This window comes from Myotis lucifugus, unplaced genomic scaffold (genome assembly GCF_000147115.1).
Source record: "Myotis lucifugus unplaced genomic scaffold, Myoluc2.0 scaffold_96, whole genome shotgun sequence".
In the NCBI taxonomy this organism is placed as follows: Eukaryota; Metazoa; Chordata; class Mammalia; order Chiroptera; family Vespertilionidae; genus Myotis; species Myotis lucifugus.
The window spans coordinates 275545-285374 of NW_005871144.1; the positions used below are offsets into that span (position 1 = coordinate 275545).

Here is a 9830-nt window from a genome sequence, read left to right on the forward strand (position 1 = left end):
GACAAATACCTTAAGAAAAAGGAGATCCCCCCCCCCCCGCCCCCAACCAGGCCTATTTCAGAGAGAATAAGAAAAAAAAAAGGTTCAAAATAAGCTTGTCCCGAAGAGTTCTATGTTTGGAGAGCAGATACCAGTCCTGCTTCTTGAAAAGGTTGAGGTCCCGTTTATTCATACATTTGCTCAACAATAATTTATCGAGAGCTCACTATGTTCGGGAACTCGTCTAGATACTGAAGAAGTAACTGAAAAACACAAAAACAGCAGTTAATGGCACGTCAAGTGTGCTTTGAATATAGGAGTCAGGAAGGCTCACCGGTTTTGCCTGTTTCATAGTATGGCTCCGTCCAGCTGTTTGGAATAAAGGCTTGCTTTCCCCTCCCCAGCCCTCTGGGTCAGTCTCATTGACGTTCGCTTCCATTGAGCGACCACAGTTCCGTGAACTACGAGGATACTCAACACCCACTGGCCGCGGGTTGAGGGATGGTTTCTCCTCCCAATTCCCTTCTCCCTCCCATAAACCTCCGGGCAGCCGCTGCCCGGAAAACCGCACCCCGCGCAGCCCCCTTTCCTCCCACTCTGCGAAGGAGACCTCTCCGTCCTGGGCGAAGGGGTAGCGGCCCCATCTATGAGCGGGCTGCCGACCACGGCCCCACCTCCCCGGGCCCCCATCGTGCCCCGCCGGCCGCTGCGGGGCGCTGCGGCCCCAGCTTAGGAGCCGCGGGCGGGCGGGGCGGAGGGCCCAGCCGGCGGCGCGGCGGGCGCGGCCACAGGTAACTTGCCGGAGCGGGGAGCGCAGCCTGGAGAGCTGGCGGCTGGAGGCGGCGGCGCGGGGCGGCGCCGAGGCCCAGGGGCCGCCGGAGCCAGCGGGAGCCCGTCCCCAGCATCTCCCTGCACCCCAACCCTGTGCCTGGCATCAGTTCCTGCAGCGCGGACGTCCAGCGCAGGAGAAAAAGGTACCGTGCGTTCTGCGCGCCGGCGCCCCCACTCCCGGGGACCTCTGATCTGGGGGGTCCGACGTCGGGACGGGGGCGCCCCAGACCGCTGTCTGCTTGTGAAGAGACTCACACGGAGCGCGTTGCCTCTTTCCTGCGGCCTCTGGGAAAGCCAGGGCCCGAGAGGTCTTCCTGGGCCTCTCGCTATCGCTTTGCTTTGATTACCTCCCTAGAATATAGACTGGGAGTTCGGGCGTGGCGGTCGCTGGGGCAGAAGAACCTTCTCGCCTTTGCTCCCCCCGCTCCTCTTTCTTGAGTGAGTTCAAAGAGTTTGAAGTCAGTGGTGATGGTGGAGTTGCGGGGTCACCAGGTATGGCTCCCGGGCGCGGAGTGCAGGCGCAGAGGAGAGTCCCCTCTTGTCCCCTGGCGCTCCGCGCTGTCCTCGGGCCTTCGGGCCGGCTTCAGAGTGACCAGGCTGGGCTCGGGCGCGCCGCAGTCAGCCCCGCTTCCCCCCGCCGGAGCGGTGCAGGGCGCGGGGCGCGGGGGGGGCGGGGGCTGTCCTGCCCCGGGAAGACCGCGCTGGCCGGGGCTCAGCCTTCAGATGTGGCTCGCGCACTCTTGCCTTGGGAATTTCGGTGCGGTGCCTCCGGTAGTTTGGGGGGCGGGAGGGGAGGAAGCGGAGCGCTGTTTGTCACCAGAGAGGGGCTCCAGTTTCGTAAAGCTGGTCAAGAACGGTTTCCCTGAGCCTCGGGGAGATGGTTCAGGGAGTGGTGAAGAAATCCGCTTTGAGACTGCGTCCTGATGCCACCACTTGTTCGGTGTGTGCTTTTTGAAAACCCACTTATGTGAAATTTGGGTTTTAGGACGGTAAATTGGGTGTATAATGCATAACCCGGTAGTATCGTGGAAATGAAATGATGCGAGTGAAATGCCTGGCGTACTGCTCTGAAACGTTAGGCATCCCTTTTGTGAACCAGTTGGTTGGTGATACTCACTCGTGTTTAGGTCAATGGAAATAACCTGGGCAATGAAGACACACACCTGTGTCCACTGATTGCCCCTGAGGGAGGGTCTTCCAGCCTTAAAATAGCAATAGCAACCTATTGTTCTTACCCTTAGTAGGTGCAACTATACATGTTTAGCTTCTATCATTCCTGGCAGGTGCTTAGCATATGGACAACAAATAAATTTTTTTAAATTAAGGTATAAATTAAAATCGAAAGAGTTTTCTATCCTCTGTGTCATAAGTGGGGAGGAGAGAGTAGAAGAGGATGAGGAAGAATAAAAGAGACGAAAGAACAACTACTTGTTGGAAGGTATAGATCAAGGGTGATAAGAAATGCTAATTTGTTGCCCTGATCAGTGTGGCTCAGTTGATTGAATGTTGTCCCTTGAGCTGAAAGGTCGCTGGTTCAATTCCTGGTCAGGGCACATGCCTATGTTGCGGGCTTGATGCCTGGTAAGGGTGCACACGGAAGGCAACTGATGGATGTTTCTCTCTCTCCCTTCCTCTCTCTCTAAAAATAAATAAAAATATATTTTTAAAAAAGAAATGCTAATTTGTTAACCCTTTGATTGTGGCTAGTAACAACAAAGGTAACCACAGCTTTCCACTTAAACTCATCAACTCCTCCAAAGCCCATCCAGATAAGCATATGCTGAAGTAAAAGCAGATGGGTTGTGATCCAACTCTGCGTAGAGACAAGGCACACCTCCAACTCCTGAGGCCCTTCTATATAGAAATTCTGGTGCTGCTGCTGTGAAATACACATTCAGAAAGTATAAAACTTAGAGGTACAATTTAAAGAATAAGAACAGAACACACACCCAAGTAGGCATCACCCCGCTGAAGAACTGGAGCATGCCCAGGTCCTTGGATACCCTAGTACCCCTCCCCATGGCATCTACTCACTTATTCTCCCCCATAAGGAACCACTAGTTTGGATTTGTGTTCATTTCCCTTTGATTTTCGCACTTAATATTTGGTATGTGTTGATCCAGAGAAAGAAGATAACTACCAAGAAGGACTCCTGGTAGCTAACTGGGCTCAAATTAAAAAACAGAGCCTAGCAGCGGTTTCTGAACAGTGGGAGAAGCCTGCACTAAATTACCTGTCTCCTGCATTGAACTGCTTGCCTGCATTGTATTCCTGCCACCTGAGCCAACCCTTATAAAGGAGTTCTTGGAATTGTATTTCAGCCAATAGGACTGAGACTTTCCCTGTCCAATAGCATCTTTACTGACCAATCAGAACAACTCTATTTTGACCAACCAGGATGGTGCTTTTTGGCCCAATCAAACTGTGAAGATTTGGAGCCCTCATTTGCATGAGGGTGGATCAATCAGGGATCAGGGGTAGGGACTTCTCTCTATATAAGTCAGCTCCCCCCCAACCCCCCCTCAGTGCATGTCCTTAACTTTCTCTTGTCACTGAGGGCTGGGGTTTTCCCAGGGTGGAGCTGAAGCTGAAACACAGGTGTCTCTGAAGAGCAGGGTTTGAGCCAGAGAGGGACCTCACGGGAGGCCAGGCCTCACAGCTGTGCTATTTCATAATTGAGTTAACACTATTGAGCTCACAGCTCTGCTGTGTCACAATTGAGCTCTTTACACTGAATAAAATTTTCGATTTTCTTCTTCACCACACCCCAAATTGGGGATTCCTGTTGGCACCAAACTTGCTTTAATGACCATTGGTTGACATATGGACAACTCTGGGGGAGGGAAGTTTCCAAGCTAGGATTTACACAGTACCCTGGAGCAATCTTATAGAAATTAAGAGCAATTATTGAGAGTATGGTGAAAACCACAGAAAAGCTGAATGTATCGAAGTGCTGGGATGGGGCAGTCTCTCAAGTCCCTGCTCCCCCTCACCTTGGCACAGGCGCCCCCTTTCCTTGCTGCAGTGGGGTGTGTTGATCATCTTTGCAGATGAAACAGTTATGTTCAGCGGCACCACAAATATTTCCTCTCAATAAATGGTACCTGTTAACCCTCCCAGGAAAGCTGACTTGAATAAGGATGCCGCAGATGACTGTCATGGTGCCTTGTAGAAAGCATAGTCGTTTCCTCCCCTGTCCTGTTATTGTCCAGGCCTAAGCTAGGACCTGGTGATATATTAACAATTTGTGAGAATACACTGAAACGTTGTATTTTCCTCATGTGGTTGTTGATTTTTATTGTTGCTTTCTCCCAACATTTATCGTTGGGAAGCCTGTACAGAACCATAGGTGATGCTTACAAGTTGAAATAAATATGGGTGATACAATTTTTATCTGTTTGTTTTATTTGTTTATCCTAATGTGTGTGTGTTTTTCCCCCTCTATAAAAAATTGAATATTTGTGTGGAGAAACAATGTGATTCTTGTTAACAAAATGTTTCCTTTTTTCAATTTGATGCCCATAAATTGTCAGTTGTTTTTTTTATTTTTATTTTTAAGGATAATTCTAATGGTTGTGTTATCAGTGGTGTTGGTAATAAAATTGGACCTTGGTTCTTGAGTTTGACAAAGATTTCAGAGTCAAGAACTCAAATTATAAGAGAAAGTGTGGCTGCACGACCAAGGGTGATCCCGAGTGAGGGGGTGAAAGGATTAAGGAAAGACAGACAAGAGAATAATAGCTGGGTCTCGGTGGGATGCGACCAAGGGTGATCCCGAGTGAGGGGGTGAAAGGATTAAGGAAAGACAGACAAGAGAATAATAGCTGGGTCTCGGTGGGATGCTGCCTCCCTGATGAGGAGACAACGACAGTGCCCATAAGCCATGTCTTTATTTTATAGCAGATGCCACGAGGCAAAGTAGGGGCGTGATCACGTTGTTTACAGCATTCTCATGAGCTCCAACCCTACTCAACTACATGCACCTGAACTCTAGCACAAGGCACGTGGGGTTACGTGTTTGGACCATAGGTTCAAGCTTACAACCACAGCCGTTGGCTATAATTGTGCTGGGGGGGGGCCCTGCCTTCCAGCTGGGACTTGCACGTGGCAATGAGAGGACCCTGTCCTTTCATTAGTCCGAGGTTTGAACCTGGCCAAAACACCGTAACCGCGCCCCACAAGAAAGTTTATTTAGAAAGTTACAGAGGTAGTAGAAGTGAGCCAGCTGGGCTGAGTAGGCTCAGGAAACAAGTTACAGAAGCAAAAGAAGGACCCTTGGAGCTTAGGAGAGAGAAAGGCAGAGGTAACGCACTTGTGGGGAAGGAGGGAAAAGGGACAGGCAGGAGCGTGCTCCCCAGAGGAAAAGTCCCATCAGCATTTTATTTATTTATTTATTTATTGGTTAATCCTCAGCCGAGGATATTTTTCCATTGATTTTTAGAGAGAGTGGAAGGGAGGGGGAGAGACACAGAGAGAGAAACGTCAGTGTGAGACATATCATCAACTGGTTGACTCTTGTATGCCCCCCACCAGGGCCGGAGATTGAGCCTGTAACCCCTGCAACCCAGGTATGTGCTCTTGGCCAGAATCAAACCTGGGACCCTTCAATCCACAGGCTGATGCTCTATCTACTGAGCCAAACCGGCTAGGGCTATTTTTAACATATTGTGCCTTCTTAATCTTTCTTTGGTTTAGACTGATTATATCTAATTTTCAACATCTTATGGTTTAGATCAGTGGTCGGCAAACTCATTAGTCAACAGAGCCAAATATCAACAGTACAACGATTGAAATTTCTTTTGAGAGCCAAATTTTTTAAACTTAAACTATATAGGTAGGTACATTGTTATTAACTTAATTAGGGTACTCCTAAGGCTTAGGAAGAGCCACACTCAAGGGGCCAAAGAGCCGCATGTGGCTCGTGAGCCGCAGTTTGCCAACCACTGACCTAGAACATTGACAAAATTTGAACATCCATCTAAGTATTAGAATCTGATATTCTAGACTCAACCTACTTTGGGAAATGCTTGACTCTGTTTTCATGTAAAACTAGGAAGAGGGTGTAAGGATTAAAACATTTAAATTTAGGAGTTGCTTGACAGCTGAATGGACTTAATTCAGTTTCTACATCACTGATTTGTCCTTAGTTCAAAAATGGAGAAGATTATGGAAAATCTTTCTGTCCATGATGGTAAACAAACAAACAAACAAAAAAGTGAACTTAAGGGAGATTAGCAAATAGTAACAAGAATAGAGTAGCTTAGAGTAAATCAATCTTAATAGCTAAACAGGAACCAGCAAGGCCTTTTTGTTGTTTTTGTTTTGTAAAGGACATATGCTTTGAGAAATGTTTCTAAAATTAATAGGAACAAAAGAATAAGGTCCATTTTCCTTACAGATAGGAAGTAGACAAAAGGTGAGTAAAGAACTTAGTTCTCCTGAGGTTGTGACCTTTTCCACATTAGCTTTAGGGACGTTGCTCTCTGTCTTCTGGTCGAGTTGGATGAGGCTGTGGGAGGTGGAGGAGCACATCCTGGGCCTTGGGAGACAGAAGGACGTGAGATGGACGTTAGGAAACCTGGCGTAGTCCTGGCCATCAACTCACTGTGGAGCTCTGGTTTCTCAAAGCCTCCGTTTTTATTAAATAAGGGGCCCAGACCAAAACATAGTGTAAAAGCAGTCCTTTTTTCTGCCACAGGCCTGGAGAGAGGTGCCCTCCAATCATCCTGATGGCCTGTGGACAAGCAAGAACTAATGAGATTGTTAATCTGATGTAACTTGATGATTTCCTTTTATTATGAGCATCAGTAGCTTACTGCATAGTGACCTTTAAGACCGTGTGTAGCTGTAACCGGTTTGGCTCAGTGGATAGAGCGTCGGCCTGCGGACTGAAGGGTCCCAGGTTCGATTCCGGTCAAGGGCATGTACCTTAGTTGCGGGCACATCCCCAGTGGGAGGTGTGCAGGAGGCGGCTGATCGATGTTTCTCTCTCATCGATGTTTCTAACTCTCTATCTCTCTCCCTTCCTCTCTGTAATAAATCAATAAAATATATATATTAAAAAAAAAAGACCGTGTGTATGTGTATTCACATTCCAGAATATAAACCAAAGTACCAGTTTATCTAAAATGTGATTCCAAGGTCAGAAAATTTGTATTCTTCAGTGATTTAGAGTTTTAAAAAAATGTCTGTACAGTGGGGCCTTGACTTACGAGTGTCCTGACTAACGAGTTTTTTGAGATACCAGATTTTTTGAATTGAGTTGATAGAGTAATTTGAGTTAATGAGCTCCTTAACGAGCTCGGTCTCTGAACTAATTAAACTCGTAAGTCAAGGCCCCACTGTATTGTATTCTAACACCAGGAAAGTCCCACGGGAATCTGATATACAAGGAAATTGCCTCTTGGTGCTGAGTTTAGGAGTATTGGGGCTTCTTCCCCTCTGTATCTTTATGGAGATTTTATAGGCTTCTTGCAATGAACATATATTAAGTTAAGGATCTGAAAAATAATTAAATCAGCTGTAAAGCTTTTAAAATTACACAAGATAATTCAGTATTAATCAAATGTATTTTTTAAAGAATACTTTGTTCCCATAGTGGAATTATTTATTTATTTTTTAAATCCTCACCTGAGGATATTTTTCCATTGACTTTTAGAGAGAGTGGAAGAGAGAGGGAAAGACAGAGAGAAATATGGATGTGAGAGAAACACATCAATTGGTTGCCTCCGCACGAGCCCTGACCAGGGCCCGTGCTGGGGCGGAGCCTGGAACCGAGGTACATGGTCTTGACTGGAATTGAACCCAGGACCCTTCAGTCCGCAGGCCAACACTCTGTCCACTGAGCCAAACCAGCTAGGGCCCCATAGTAAAATTATTTAGATGTTCTACTACCTAAAATATCTGCTTAATGAGAGGTGAAAATGTAGTGACATAAGGTGACCTATGATGTCATACGTAATACAATAGTGATTTGAATTTATTATTGAGAATAAAAAATAAACCTAATTATAAACAATCAACTTGAAAAATTTCAGTACAGATTTTTCACAAAACTAAAAGTTATTTTTCTTTCTTTGTCAGGGATAATATGTCTCATGTCATTTTAAAAACTTATTTTTTAGCTAGAAAATACCAAGTGAACTAACTGTAAGTCCCAGAATGAAATTCTGAATTTGGCCCAATTTAGGTAGAATGCCGAGATGTACTATATCTACTTTATATTATGCCATATATAGTGTAAAATATCAAAGTACTGGAGAGCAGACTTCTTGAGTGGTACATATGGATGCATTTGAGTATCACAGAGAGGCCCTTTAAATACTTATAGCCACCTTTGGTTAAGAGGCACAGCTTCAGAGCTGATCTTACTGGATTTGACTCCTGGCTCTGCCATCTATTAGTTTTAAAAATTTTGACGATCTGGTTGTAAAAATGTATGCCTCAGTTTCCTAATCTGTAAAATGGGGATTTGAAACAGTTCTGTGTCCTGATTGTGGTGGAGGTTACACAAATCTGTACATGTGATAAAATTCATAGAACACACACACACACACACACACACACACACACACACACAGTGAATACAAAGAAAAAGCGAAATCCGAATAGGGTCTATAGTTAATATATTATACCAATGCCAATTTCCTTGTTTTGATCATTGTACTGTGGTTATGTAAGATACTATCAGTGGGAGGTAGGGTACACAGGAACTCTGTACTATTTTTTTTTTAATTTTTAAAAAACATGTTTTTATTGATTTTAGAGAGAGAGGAAGGGAGAGGGAGAGAAACATCAATTGACTGCCTCCTGCACGCCCCTTACTGGGGATTGAGCCTGCAATTTGGGTATGTGCCCTGACTGGGAATTGAATTGGCAACCTTTCAGTGCATGGGATGATGCTCAACCAATTGGGCCACACCAGCCAGGGCTAGTTAGCTCTTCTGTAAGTGACTCAGGGATTAAAAAAAAAAAAAACCCCAGGAAAAAAAACTCTTGTAATTCCACCATCTTTACCATGTAGCCTCCAGTGAGTGTTACAGAAAGGAACAGAGTAGGGAAAAGGCAAACCAGATTAACTCCACCAGTGAGTAAAAACACCACTTCTGCTTACATTTCATTGTCCAGAACCAGTTCTTAGTCCAACCTCAATTTAAGGAGACTGGGAAATGTAGTCCTGGCTGGACAGCTGCTTCTGAGCAATAATCATTTACTTTGGAAGGGGAACAGAACTCTTTGGTGGATATGTAGCTGTCTTTTATACCAATTGTTCGGGTCGCCGAAGGAGGAATGCACGAGGCCAAAAGGAGTGAGGAATTATGAATTTATTAGGTCATCTGGATACCAGATGGGCTGAGCCCCAAAATGGCATCAGCCCCCAAAGACCAGGAGTCAGAGTTTTTTATTTATTTTTATTTTTTAAAAATATATTTTTATTGATTTCAGAGAGGAAGGGATAGGGGGAGAGAGAGACAGAAACATCAATGATGAGAGAGAATCATTGATCGGTTGCCTCCTGCATGCCCCAACTGGGGATTGAACCCGCAACCCTGGCATGTGCCCTTGACTGGAATTGAACCTGGGACCCTTCAGTCCACAGGCCAATGCTCTATCCACTGAACCAAACCAGCTAGGGCAGTCAGAGGTTTTTAACACATTGCGTACCGCATAGAAATCTCTAAGACATATGCCAGGGACTGCACGTTTTTGGGCAAACTGCACGTTATTTAAATCATCATAACTACAGATCATAATGCACTTTAGGTGTTGTTTTTCAATAATTATAACATTTTTATTTACAAAAACAATTAAACAATTAAAGTTCCTAGTACTTTTTTAACGTATGGTACTGCGTAAGACATTTTCCTCTATGAAGAGGGACCAAACAAAATTTACATAAGTATCTAGATTCGCTCCTTTTTCCATGGGCGTGAAAAACGAGAACACTTGTGAACGATCCTTAACAGATGGCGCGGAAACACGAGAAAACTCCTGAGCGGTACGAAATGTGTTAAAGTACT

General features: G+C 45.3%; 1 protein-coding gene across 2 annotated transcripts in view; it reads left to right on the top strand.

Annotated features, from left to right (window-relative positions):
• The first annotated feature begins 755 nt into the window (after positions 1-755).
• Positions 756-9830, top strand: part of ANKRD6 (ankyrin repeat domain 6) — a 157658-nt gene continuing 148583 nt past the window's right edge. The window contains exon 1 of one of the 2 annotated variants that reach the window (XM_006091797.3): positions 756-953. The gene's annotated coding sequence lies outside the window, so the exon portion shown is untranslated. The remainder of the gene's footprint in view (positions 954-9830) is intronic. The other variant, XM_023756507.1, reaches the window with a different exon arrangement.